Below are 12973 nucleotides of genomic sequence, written 5' to 3'. Positions count from 1 at the left end.
CAATACTTGTCTTAATTGTGTTTTTTATTTTTATTTATTTTTAATAGTTTTTATTGATTTCAGAGAGGGAGAGAGAGATGATTGAAGCATCAATAATGAGAATCACTGATCAGCTGCTTCCTGCATGCCCCCTACTGGGAATGGAGCCCGCACTCGGCATGTGCCCTTGACTGGAATCGAACCCAGGACCCTTCAGTCCACAGGCTGACGCTCTATCCACTGAGCCAAACCAGCTAGGGCTAATTGTGTATTTTTAAAATTCCCTCTGATTTTCAGGGCAAAATTTAAACAATTTTAAATTCAAAAGATGTCATCTCATTCCTGCCTTGTCCCGTGACTTAATTAATTACATTGTTTAATCAGCTAAAACTTATCATCCATTCCTAAGAAACCCCAGTCTTCATTAGCCTCTATCTTGATCTGTTGTGTCCCAAAGCCACATTACAACAGATTCTTGGTAATCTGAATATCAAAATACTCCTAGGTAATTGGATAAAAAAGAAAAGACACACCAGCGGGGTCAGAGTCGTTCAGTGGTTGAGTGTTGACTTCAACTCCCCTTTAGGGCACATGCCCAGGTTGCGGGCTCGATCCCCAGTAGGGGGTGTGCAGGAGGCAGCCGACCAATGATTCTCTCTCATCATTGATGTTTCCATCTCTCTCTCCCTCTCCCTTTCTCTCTGAAATCAATAAATATATATTTTAAAAAACAAAAACACCAGTGAGTACAATTTCTTGCATCCACCAAACAAGCTCTCCAGGGGGAAAACAGCAAAAAACAAAAACAACAAGAAAGCCACGAGGCTGGAACTCGGTGTTGACATTGTCAAAGCACAGCATGGCCTATCCTGCTCCCTGGTGTTCGGTGATGTTGTCCTCAGGTTTCCAACGTTCTAAAATATATTAATATGCATAAGAGCGGGTTTCAAACACGAGAACCATGATATGATAGCACATCATAGAATCGCATCTAGCAGAGCGAAGCACAAGGAGGAAAGAAAGTAAACCAGCTCCTACTCCCAGCAGTTAGAGGTGACACGCAGTGTGGCCTGCTTACCCTCGCCACAGTTCGCTCTGAAAGTGGGTTTGGTAGCACACAAAGGCGCTGTTTGCCCTTATCTACGCCACCTGAACTAGCTCAAGTAACCCTCGGGTATTCGTTCTCATCCCTCCTCCGGAGCAGGGGAGTTGAGAACAGACCTGGCCTCTGTTTCAGACGGAAGTCATCCACCCTTTTGTGCAGCCACACGGGGCGGGAGGCCAGCCCCCCTGAGCCTGTGACCAGCCCTCCCCTGGCTCGGCCAGCTTCTGAGCCCGGCGTGCGGGGTGCGCTGGAATGTCGGGCAAGGCCCGTGCAGTGAAACGCGTCATTGTGCGGAGCATGTTCCCACGTCCAACACTCAAAATGTTCAGTTCCCTGGAAAATGTTCCAAAGACGTTTCACTGTATTAGGCTTTGTCTTCTCATCTTTCACAAAGGCCGTCGGCCCTCTGTTCAGAAGGGGCTGGCCTTTCCATGGGCATTTCTGTTGGCCCCGAGCCACGCAGGCAAGAGTCACAGTCACGGGGCCACGGAGGAGAAAGGCTGGGGGCGGGGGTAACAGCCGCAATGTTTGCCCCACAGTCACCGTGCGGCAGGACCCTGGAATGAAAATGCATTATCTGTTTGTTTTTGAAGATATGGCCAAAGACATTTGTTTGCAGTGATCATTAATAATTGTTTTTGAAAAGTGAAACAATTGACCGCATGATAAAGAGTTTGAAATTATTTAATGTCTGAATATAAAGCATAAGCTTTTAGGTTGAAATCTGTGATTTGAATTATTTAAAATACAGATGTCAAACTGTTGAATGTCAGGTATGTGCATTATACTTAGAAATTACCAATCACTAATTTTCACAGAAAGAAAATAAAAGAGCTTTCTGATTATTGTAAATTTACAACAACAACAAAAGATAGGGATTTCTGCAAAATCACTGTCAAGAAAAATAAAGTAACACCAATTGGTCACACCTGGGTGGATTCTGCCTTCAGTACAGATTAGCTTATTTCTTTTAATTTAAATAAATAAGAAGGCACAGCTAGGCCAATTAAGCTTTTGTTTTTTTTTCACTGCACAGAAGTCTAAGTCATCTTTATTGATTTTCTGAAAGCAGCACATTGAGTAGCTTTGAAAATTATTGAGAGAATGTCAGAAAGAAGATTGAAATGCATAGATGATATCAAGATACTCAGAGACTAATGAAAGGATGGGATGCCAACCAAGAGATTTTAAACACAGTCACTTGTTTAATCCCAAGGTAAGACTTTTAGTCAACTTTTTTTGAAGGTATTCTTTAGAGTGTTCTGATTTTTTATGATTCTTTTGGGAGTATTAGTCATTTTTTTTTCTATGAGGTCAGGATCTACTTAAAACTTATTTAAAAGCCACACAAAATTTGTGTCTGAAAAATAAGGTTCTACTTCCATGGATATCCCAAATATAGACTGCATTACATCACTGATGGTTAGCAGTCACAGAAGAGATAAAAGTAAATCAGTTAGTGGAGAAGTCTTGGTAGGAAATGGGCATTGAGGTAAAGGCTACCTTTGAGTCTTAGAATTAAAAATTTTTAATAAATATAAGGTGATTTTCTTTCCCCCTGAGGATATGTTTAGAGAGAGGAAGGGAAAGAGAGAGGAAGGGAAAGAGAGGGAGAGAGACAGAGAGAGAAACATCAATTAGTTGCACAGGTACACACCAGGCCAGGAATTGAACCCTGGAACCTTTTGGTATACAGGCTGGTGCTTCAACCAACTGAGCCACCTGGCCAGGGTGATCTAAGGTGATCTTTTGATAACACATCAAGTAACTTGGACATTATTTTTAAAATTGCATCTTGCTAAAAGACACTCCTCAGTGTCAGCACAATTCTCTGGCCCCGTACTGCTTTTTTCCTGACCCAGTTGGGGAAGCAGTGAAAGTGAAGTCAATGTGGGATGGATCAAACCTCTCTTATTCTGAGAGCATCTGGATCTCATTCTTCTTACTGGCTAGTATTACCATTGTTCTGCCTTATTTTTTGACTGTGTGTGTGTGTGTGTGTGTACGGATAACCCAGCAGGCTTGACAAGTGGGAAGACAGGTGTGACTACCTAACTTTGGTGTTGGCCTGCTGAATTGATTGTGGGAGGGAAGTGCTAGTATTTTTAATAAATATGTATGAAATACATGGCAGTGTGAGTATTATATTAAAAGGGGGATGGGGGAAAGGGAGTGTGAGTTAGGAGGAAGGATCACTGTCTACAGTAATTGAATCCTCCAGCCTCAGAGAGCCATAAGATTAGATAAATATAAACACTGTTTTATTGCTTAAAATCTTAAAGATGCAAAGAGCATTTTCTTACAGAAACATAAAAAAAAGTGGCCATACAACAGGGTAACAGAGGGTTTTAGTAAATGTGGTTTGAATTATGTTCAGATGAATACAAAGGGACATGTTTTCTGGAAGAAGTGTCTAAGATATTTTTTAATTGCTTAAAACAGTTTACGATTTGATATAGGCTTTGTGGGGGAGCTTCATTCTTCTTGCAAATCTAACAGCACTAGACTGTAAGCTGCTCAAAAGAAAATGCAACATCCCTCCTCTCCCTGTCTCCCCACCCCGCCCCCCAACCATCCCTGCTACTTTGTGCACAATAGGAGCTAAGAAATACTGCTGCCTGAATTACTAACGCATAACAGCCGAAAGCACTTTCATTGCCAAATGAGAGCATTTACACTACGGTTATTCCCCAAATCTCCTGCTGCTCATTTACGAAATCCTATCCGCCACGAGATGTAACATCTACTTAGAACAATGAAAATAGAGTATTTTTCTTGTATTCCGTCACTCTCCTTCCGCCATGGATTTGTTTCCATGATAGCAGACACAGTTGCCTTGCTGTCATTGCTCAGGACAGTAAAACGGCTTGGGTTTGTCAGGAGAGCTGTGTATCCAGCTGTGTGCCGCCGTACAGTACACGACGGCATGCTTGTCGCCGTGGCTTAGTGGCCGATTACTCTCTATTTCATTACTGAGGAATACGTACTATGAGTGCCATCGGCTCCATTCTTTCCTCTCCTTCATGAGCAGTGCCTGTGCCCGGTGCTTCCAAATCCTTCCTGTTCTCCCCCTTTCCAACCCCCGTGCCCCCCAGCTGTCTCCTATCTAGCTCATCCCAGTCTAGGATGCTAAACAAACAAACAAACAAACAAACAAAACAAGTTTCCCTTGCCTGCATTTAATTTCCAAAGTCCCCAAAGAAAAGTGAAAGTGACGCGGATGAAGGGAGATAGACAAAGGAGATGAGGACTCCAGGGGCAGATATTCCGATCAGGTGAGTCTCATGGGGAGAGAGGATGAGGAAGGGGGTGCAGCCATGATCGGCAACTCCTTTGTACTTTCTCTGTGAATAACCCTGGGAGAAGCCAGGTACGCAGACAGACTGCAGGCTGAAGTCTCACAGTGGTGGCCAGTGGTTTAGTGTGCACACTGTTTGGGTTGCTTTTCCTTTCCAAATGCCCCGATATTCAAACAGCAGACTTCGTGTACAAATGTGAACGTCCAGCTACTCGAAAAGCTGGAAGACCTGGCCTCACCTTCCTGCATGGCAGCAGTTGGCTAGAGCTGAGCAGAGCTTCCTGCCCCCCATGGTTTAAGGAGACCCTGAAACACACACACACACACACACACACACACACACACACACACACACCCCTCTTGCACGCAATAACAGATTTATCTACCCAGATGTCACAGGCTGAGGCTGCCCCGTTGTGCAGGTAAAACAGACTGAAAGTGGTGAAAAGTGCTGGATTTAGAAAGCGCCTCCACTCACTTCGTTACCGTTTAGAGGTGAGCCTTGCTCTTCCCTTCTGCAGATGGGGAGGGGATGCTGCTCTCTGCCCTCACTGGGTCGTCATGGGAATCAAGCCTGGATGGACCTGGAGAGCGTTATGCTGAGTGAAATAAGCGGTCAGAGAAACACAAATACCATATGATTTCGCTTCTATGTGGAATCTAATGAACTAAATAAACAAGCAAACAAAATGTAAGCAGACTCATAGATACAGAAAACAGACTGACGGCTGTTAGAGGGGAGGAGGTTGAGGGATAGGGTGTAAAAGGTGAAGGGATTAAGCAACAAACAAACAAATAAACAATAACAACAAAACCATCTTATAGACACAGACAACATATGGTGATTACCAGAGAGAGAGGGGTGTGGGAGGAGGTAGAAGAGGGTAAAAGGTGGTATAAATGATGATGGAAGGAGACTTGACTTGGTGTGGCGAACACACAATACAGAATACAGATGATGTATTACAAAATAGTACACCTGAAACCTATCTAATTTTATTAACCAATGTCACCCCAATAAATGTAATAAAATTGTAAGAGTATTTTTCTTTAAAAAACGATTTAACTGAAAGCACTTAGTACCCACTCTGTTGCACGTTTTTGTTGATCATTCCTTTGGGTTGTGTTATCCACGCTGGGAAATCTTTTAAAATACAAATAGGTGTGGGTGTAATGTAGCGATTTAGGCATGCATACCGGCACCTGGGAGAACGCGAAGAGGGCCAAGGCCAGTCAGGGGTCCTGCAGGACCCAGCACCTCACATCCTGGGGTTCCCCTAGCCCACATCTTCCTGCTTCAGGTTGCCTCCAAGGACCTAGTGGGGTTCCTGAAAGTCCAGGGTGTCTTCTGTTTCTGAGTTCCTCTTCACTCCCCACCGTTTAAGCCATTCCGGGGAGATATGGAGCACGGTGCTCCCATTCCTGGGGCCCACTCGCAGCAGACTGAAGCCTTGGGTGACACAGGACAAGCCACAGAGGTTTTCTTTCCCTCCCTCCCTCCCTCCCTCCCTCCCTCCCTCCCTCCCTCCCTCCCTTCCTTCCTCCCTTCCTTCCTCCCTTCCTTCCTTCCTTCCTTCCTTCCTTCCTTCCTTCCTTCCTTCCTTCCTTCCTTCCTTTCCTCCTCCTCTTCAATTAGAAATGAATCTATACTTTAGCAGTTCCTATTCCAGTTTATCATCATTCCAGCTCAACTCTGTCTGTAAAATTCCTATAATAATAATCTTCCCTCCGTGCTCATCCCTCCCCCCAGTGACATGGATGCAGGACACACAGCCCTGACTCCTAACTATTCCGAGAAACCGGATCCTGGGCCCGTGTTCTTACAAGCCCATCTGGCCGCCCCTGTGCCCTCTTCCCCCACAGCACACTCACACTCTCCCTGTCACCTCTTGTGCTAACACCTCTCTCCAAGCCAGAACACAGACGCAGGCTCCCTCCTGTCCCCCCTGCCTGCTCACAGGAAGCTGCTGGGTCCCACATTCTTTCCTGGAGGGCGGGCAGCTACAGAAGAACATTTGACACGTGATGGAAAACCACGGGAGACTGAAGGTTTGAAAGCCTTGTTTGTAGAGGAGAGAGGACGCCTGCCTGCCTGCCTCTGCCGTCCAGCTGAGCTACTGAATCATGGAGCCCTTCCGGCCTCCTTGCTGTAGGGACTGATGTCTGTCAGGGTCTTATTCCCTAGCCCCTCCAACCCTGCCCTCTCCATTCACGTGGAACATGCTTCAAAACGTAATAACCTCTACAGCCTGCACTCTGCTCCCATTGGAATTGGCATTTTTAATCTTTGAAGACGGTATTGAGCACCAGGCTAAGGCATCTCCGTGTAGCTTACTTATTCCCCTGGCCCAAGGCTTCCACAAGCAACCCTGCCTATCAGAGTGCCTCCCCCAGACAGTGTGAGTTTGCCTGAGACCACATTGAAAGGCATCAAAAACATTGAGGTCTAGGGTCAAGGCATTTGGGTGCTTTTCTACTTTAGGAGAGGTCCTGAGGGTGCCTTAGACCTCCTAATGAAGGGCACATGCTCGGGAAAGACGGGCAGCATTCTGTTGGAAGGTAAGCAAGCTTGACCCCCTACTGTATGTGTATGGGTGGTGTGGCCTTTGGGACAAATGACAGGACGTGGGGTGCTCTCTCATGCTCCGACCACCCTACCTGACTCCCTCCTTTTCTCCTCCTTTTTGAGAATTTCCAAATGATGTAGGAAACCAAACCATGTGAGTGAAACACAGCATCCAGAAGCTTTAGCGTTTGTGGTGTCTGCTGCCACAAAGAATGGAAAAAAAATCTTGAAGCGTGATATTTATATGGTGAGTGTGGATAGCAATTATGTTCTGATCGGGTTCTGAATTTCCAGGTGGATAGTAGAGGAGTGTGTGTGTGTGTGTGTGTGTGTGTGTGTGTGTGTGTATTGGAGGGTGGGGGGAGTCCTAACCTCCCCCAACCCCCGCCCCCCAGGACTGCATTTTTCAAGCAAAGAATAAAGGAAGCTTTTTTTCTTTTTTTTTCTTTCTTTCTTTCTTTTTTTTTTTTTTTGCAAAGGTTGGCTTCCAACTCCCATTGTAAATTTATGCCCCTGACATTGAACAATACGTTACGCGTACCTGTGTCAGACAGAGGAGGAGCGGCTTGTTTCAGCTTAGGCTTCCCCAGGCTCACAGTGATAACCAGTGTTCCGACACCTCCCCCCTTCCCCATTCCTCATTTCCTTGTTCGCTCCCAGAGGTATGTGTATTTCATTTTAAAGTGCTTAGAGACTACAGCAATATGTGCTATATAAATAATAAATGGAATGCAATCGAATTGGAAAAGTCTTGGACCCCTGATTTTGGCCTACCTCCCAAAACAGACAGATGTAGACATGCGAAAGCTGCTTCTTCCACAGGCTGGGGTTTATTTTTCTCTCCCTTTCTCGGGACTGTCATTTCATATACTTATGGGGATGCTGGTGTGCCTGTTTGGAGGTTAGGGGAAGTTCACAGCCTTCCATCTCTATTGTTCACGGTGGACGGGCTCAACGTGGAATTTCCCTGCCTATGGGACACAATGAATAAAGTCAGGGAAGGGAGAGCAGGGGGAAAAGGGTGGCATCTAAGAGGATGGGATCAAACAAAACCAACAATAAGCAGGTGCTTACTTTGTACCAGGCATTGTGCTTGGGATACAAAGGACATTGAGAAACGAGCTCCATTTCCAAAAGACAAGCGAGGCGCCATGTACAGTGCTCACATGCAGCCAAGTATGATGGATGCTCCAAGGGAGGCAGTGGCCCAGGGGGAAGAGTCCATTTCATTCCAGAAAGGCTTCCTACTTGGGTCTTAGGTCGGATTTTGGAGACGTGAAGGACAAGCATTTGATGGAGAGAATAGAATGAGCGGAGGTAGAGAAACAGAAAAGCAACAGTGGGTGTGGGGAACCCATGGCGGCGGGGTAAAGAGGCAGAGCCCAGGTTGAAGAGGAATGAAAGGAAGGCAGTCACTTCAGGAGATCCTTCCTTCTGGACGCTTCCTAATGGATTCTCACCTGATCATCCACACAGCCTGGTGAGATGGATACTGTCCTCACTGTGCACGTAAGCAAACTGGAGGGTGAAATATCAGCACACGCTGGGACTTGAACCCGGGCCTTCTGAGCCTGCGGCCAGTGCTCAGTTACTGCTGTCCTTTGCCCTTTCCATGGCCTCAGAGCCAGGACTCAGGGTTTGGGACTTCCTTATGGACGGTAGGAGCCACTGAAGACGCTTTCAGGAGGGGAGAAATACAGCCAGGTCAGAAAAGAGAATCTTCTCCAATACGCTCAATTCCTACGTGTATGAAAGGGCCTCAGAGCAAGGGGTGCTGATGGGGCAGTCAGCAGGCAAGGGGCAGTGCTCATTTCCTGACTGCCCTTTTAATGTATCTGATCTATTTAATAATCTAGTAGAAGATTCTAGATCATTCTCTAATAACCAGAAGTTCATCGAATGTTTAAAGTAACCTGATGTGTGCAGCGGCTGAGGTGATTTCCCCCGCTCTTTGTTTGGTTTTCAAAGGATGAATTGCATTAAAGGCTCTGATTCCAAACTTAGTGCAAATTAAAGTCACTGAAACATTTGGCGCCAGAGCACTCGTGCGAGGCTGGTGATGAAGGAGTTGGGAGAATCATTGGGAAAAGTAATTTAGAATTAGAGACCAAGTCCTACAAATGTTACTTTTTGGAAATTTGGAAACCTGTGTAACCCAACGTGTTTATTTTCTCATTATATAATAATAGAAAATAAACAAAAATTGCTGTATTCCCTTAATAAAATATTGTACATTTATTAAAATAGAAGATATCAGCACCAGGTCAGACTATGGAAAATTTATAATGTAATGTTACATGAAAAAAAAAATTGAATATGTGATTATAGTTTTTTTTTTAAAAAATCTGTATATGTATTAGTAACTATAGGAGAAAAATATTAAAAAAATGGTTATTGTATTGACTTGCACCTTTTTTTCTTTAAAATTCTGGTCCTCTTGTTTTGACCATTTTCTAAGGGTATTATTTTCTAAATGTCATGGTTGTAGACAGAGGCAATGAGGGTGAAAGGGGACAGGAAGCCCATTACCAAGAGCAGTAATATCAAACCACAATCGATGCTTTTTACTCTAAGTACTAGCAAAGGAAATACAGTTGTTTGTTTTATCAAACTAGAAATGCTTGGTATTGACTGCAGGGAACACATAGAACTTCTTTTTTAAAATGTACGCTTTGTATCTGTAATCAGGAAAACATCCCCTTTATTTTTTTCAGTTGCAGATGCCTTCATCTGTCTGAATAGGTTTATTAAGGGCAGCTCTGCCTAAAGGCAAAGAGATGTACAAGAATGTTAAAGTCTCTTTTAGGGGCACAATTCTATGACTATCATCCTAGACATTCACAGCTATTACAGAATAAAGAAAATAAATAGCTGTAAAGGAAATAATGGAAGCATGGCTAAGAGTGCTTTCTATCTGGTTAAAAACATAATTACAGTATGAAGGGAAATATACCTTTCTTAACTGGCACATTATAAAAATGTAATAATATAAGAATAACTGAAATAATAACGAACAATACTTTACAAGGTACTTTCACACCCATTACCTTTACAGTTTTATATAAAGTACCATATTGGTCCACAAATGACTATAATGCCTTTAATTTGCCTTCCCACTTTAATTATAGGATAATCATTATGATGAAAATACAATAGTTAAAAAAAAAAATCTAAGTGCAGATGTCATTGTGTTAGGTACTTTCCAGAATAATACATCTTGAACATAGACCTAATCTGTGAGAGTCTATGTTCTAAAATGGATAGCGTGGATGGAGACATATATCAGAGGACAGACAGCTCAGTAAGATGAAGGACAAAGAGAGAAAAGACAAAGGCATGACTTGGAGAGAACTGCCAGTAGACACACACGAGTCTCAAATACAATACAGATTCTCATTTCCCTACGCTTTAAAGTTCTGTAAATGGCTGGCGGTTGAGTCTATTCTTTTATTTTTTTTATCCTCACCCAAGGGTATTTTTTTCATTGATTTTAGAAGGAGTGGAAGAGAGAGGGAAAGACAGAGAGAAATATCGATGTGAGAGAAACACACGGATTGATTGCCTCCTGCATGTGTCCCATCCAGGGTCCGGGGAGGAGCCTGCAACTAAGGTATGTGCCGTTGACAGGAATCGAACCTGGGAGCCTTCAGTCCGTAGGCTGATTGCTCTATCCACTGAGCCAAACTGGCTAGGGTTGGTTGAAATTATTCTTTGTCACAGACCCCAGAAAACAAGTTTTCCTGGTCTACATCCTAAAACATGAATGTGAATTTAAGAATAATAAAATTTAGGGTCAAATATTTTTAACATAGGGTAAGAGCTGATTTTAAAATGCAGATGAGTTTTGTGAACAAACATTGGGGGGTGGGCAATGTCTGAGCAGGGAGGGGAGGCCATCACGGGTTAAATAAGGGCACATAGTGGACTGGCTTCCAAGAGATAGGCAGGGGGCAGACGTGGTGGGTTCTTCCCCCTGAGGGTATGCTGTGTGCCTGGCGCTAGCAGCTGACCTCAGGGATTCTTTGGGGTGAGAGAAAGCACCGAGAGCACGAGTGGGAGTGTTCTCCAGTCATGCCGAGGCCAGTGCAGATGCGAGGGGAGGCACAGGGGCCCCCCGGTGCCCAGCCACAGCACAGTGAATCCTGCCATAGGTGGGCTGTGCAGACTCCCGCCAGACCTGACTGTTGAGCTCAGGGCACCCACCAGCTCTGGGTGGGCCAAGTTAATATCCGGGAGGAATCACCTATGTTCTGAAGTTGCCATGAGAGGGACCAAGACAGATTTCTAATTTTACCAGCCAGGCCAGAGAAGGGAGTGAACTCGGGAGGGGGAACTCTAGTGAGGAGTCCAATGACCAGGATGGGAGGAAAAAGGACGCCAACTCAGAGGCCATATGGGGGGAGTAGGGCACTGCTTCCCGGTCAGTCCCACACAGAGACTCACACTGATTCCCGTGGGGATCTTCGTCTTTGCTGCCCACGTCAGAGCTGGAGCGCAGCTGGGCCTCCAGTAGTGTCAGGGGACCAGAGCCCGGCAGGTGAAGTCCACTCTCAGAGGAGCTGGAACCCGAAGCCCAACAATCAGACCTGGGGGCTAATAGGAAGGAATCTCATTCTCCCAGACATTGGAAGAGACCTGAGAGTAATGATGGTTTAAGGGGGGATAGTGGGCGGAGGTGGTGTAGAATAGGAAGATAAAGCATCTTCAGGCTTTTTCGGCTTTCAGCTCAGAAGAGGCTTAGGTGCAATTTTCTTCGGTCGTCCAGAATCCAGGTTCATCCGAAACCAACTGCCTCGAAGTCCTATACCTGAAGGCGACTGGTGGGGAAGTGGGTGCCACATCTTTCCTGGCCCCCAAGATCGGCCCCCTGGGCCTGTCTCCCAAAAAGGCTGGTGATGACGTTGCTAAAGCAACCGGTGACTGGAAGGGTCCGAGGATTACAGTGAAACTGACCCTTCAGAACAGACAGGCCCAGCTGGAGGCAGTGCCTTCTGCCTCTGCCCGATCACCAAAGCCCTCAAAGGATCGCCAAAAGACAGAAAGAAGCAAAGCAAAACAAAACGAAACGAAACATGAAGCACAGTGGGAATATCACTCTTGATGAGCTTGTCAGCCTTGCCCGGCAGATGCAGCACCGACCTTCAGCTGGAGAACTCCCTGGAAGCATTAAAGCGATGCTGGGACTGCCCAGTCTGTGGGCTGCAATGTTGATGGCCTCCACCCTCACGACATCATAGATGACATCAGCAGTGGTGGGGTGGAATGCCCAGCTAGTTAAGCACTACAAAGGAAAACGTTGCAATTGAAGATCATTTAACGATAAAAAAAAAGGGGGGGCTCATTTTCTGAATAGTTGTATCTAGAAGGAGCCGCCACCTGGTAAACATCGGAGGGTCTCTGGAAGTGCGGAGAGGTGGGCCTGCCATCACCCTGGGATTCAGCCCTGTGCAAAGCAAACCAACAGCATCACCTCTCCCCACGACATTCCAAACCACTCCCAAGGCCCTTTCATAGAGTCGTATCTAGTGTATATCCAAATACACTGACTGTGCTAGAGAAGTGGTGGGGAAAGGAATACAACCAGAAAACATTAGGAAAAAGCCAGGACCCTGAACTTGGGTCTCTGCTGGGCGAACCTCACCACTCCTCGTGCCCTCAGAGCTGAGTCTCCCACCCTCACTCCGGTTCTGTGGAAGCTAGCCCCGGGCCTGTGTGTGTCTCCCTGAGCTCTCAGAACCTTCAGGCCTGACACCCTGAGGCCTCACTACTTCCCCAACACAGACACCTGCCTCACCCTGAGCCTGGGGACACTGCTGCCCTGGGTGGTATCCGGGGACACTTGCTGGTGAGGAGCTGGGAGAGATGCGATCCAGGGTCCTTCATGAATCCTTTGACTCAAATGATGGGCTTGTAAGAGAAATGAGCATTCTATAGCTCACACAGAAGCAGCATTGTGGAAACGGAGGGCAGCTTCTGGAAGAACTGCAAATGTCTTCTCACTGATGCCACGGGGCCGGGCAGAGTT

This window comes from Myotis myotis, unplaced genomic scaffold, assembly GCF_014108235.1.
Source record: "Myotis myotis isolate mMyoMyo1 unplaced genomic scaffold, mMyoMyo1.p scaffold_m19_p_6, whole genome shotgun sequence".
Taxonomy (NCBI): domain Eukaryota; kingdom Metazoa; phylum Chordata; class Mammalia; order Chiroptera; family Vespertilionidae; genus Myotis; species Myotis myotis.
The sequence above is the reverse complement of the archived record's forward strand: the minus strand, read 5'-3'. Positions refer to the sequence as shown.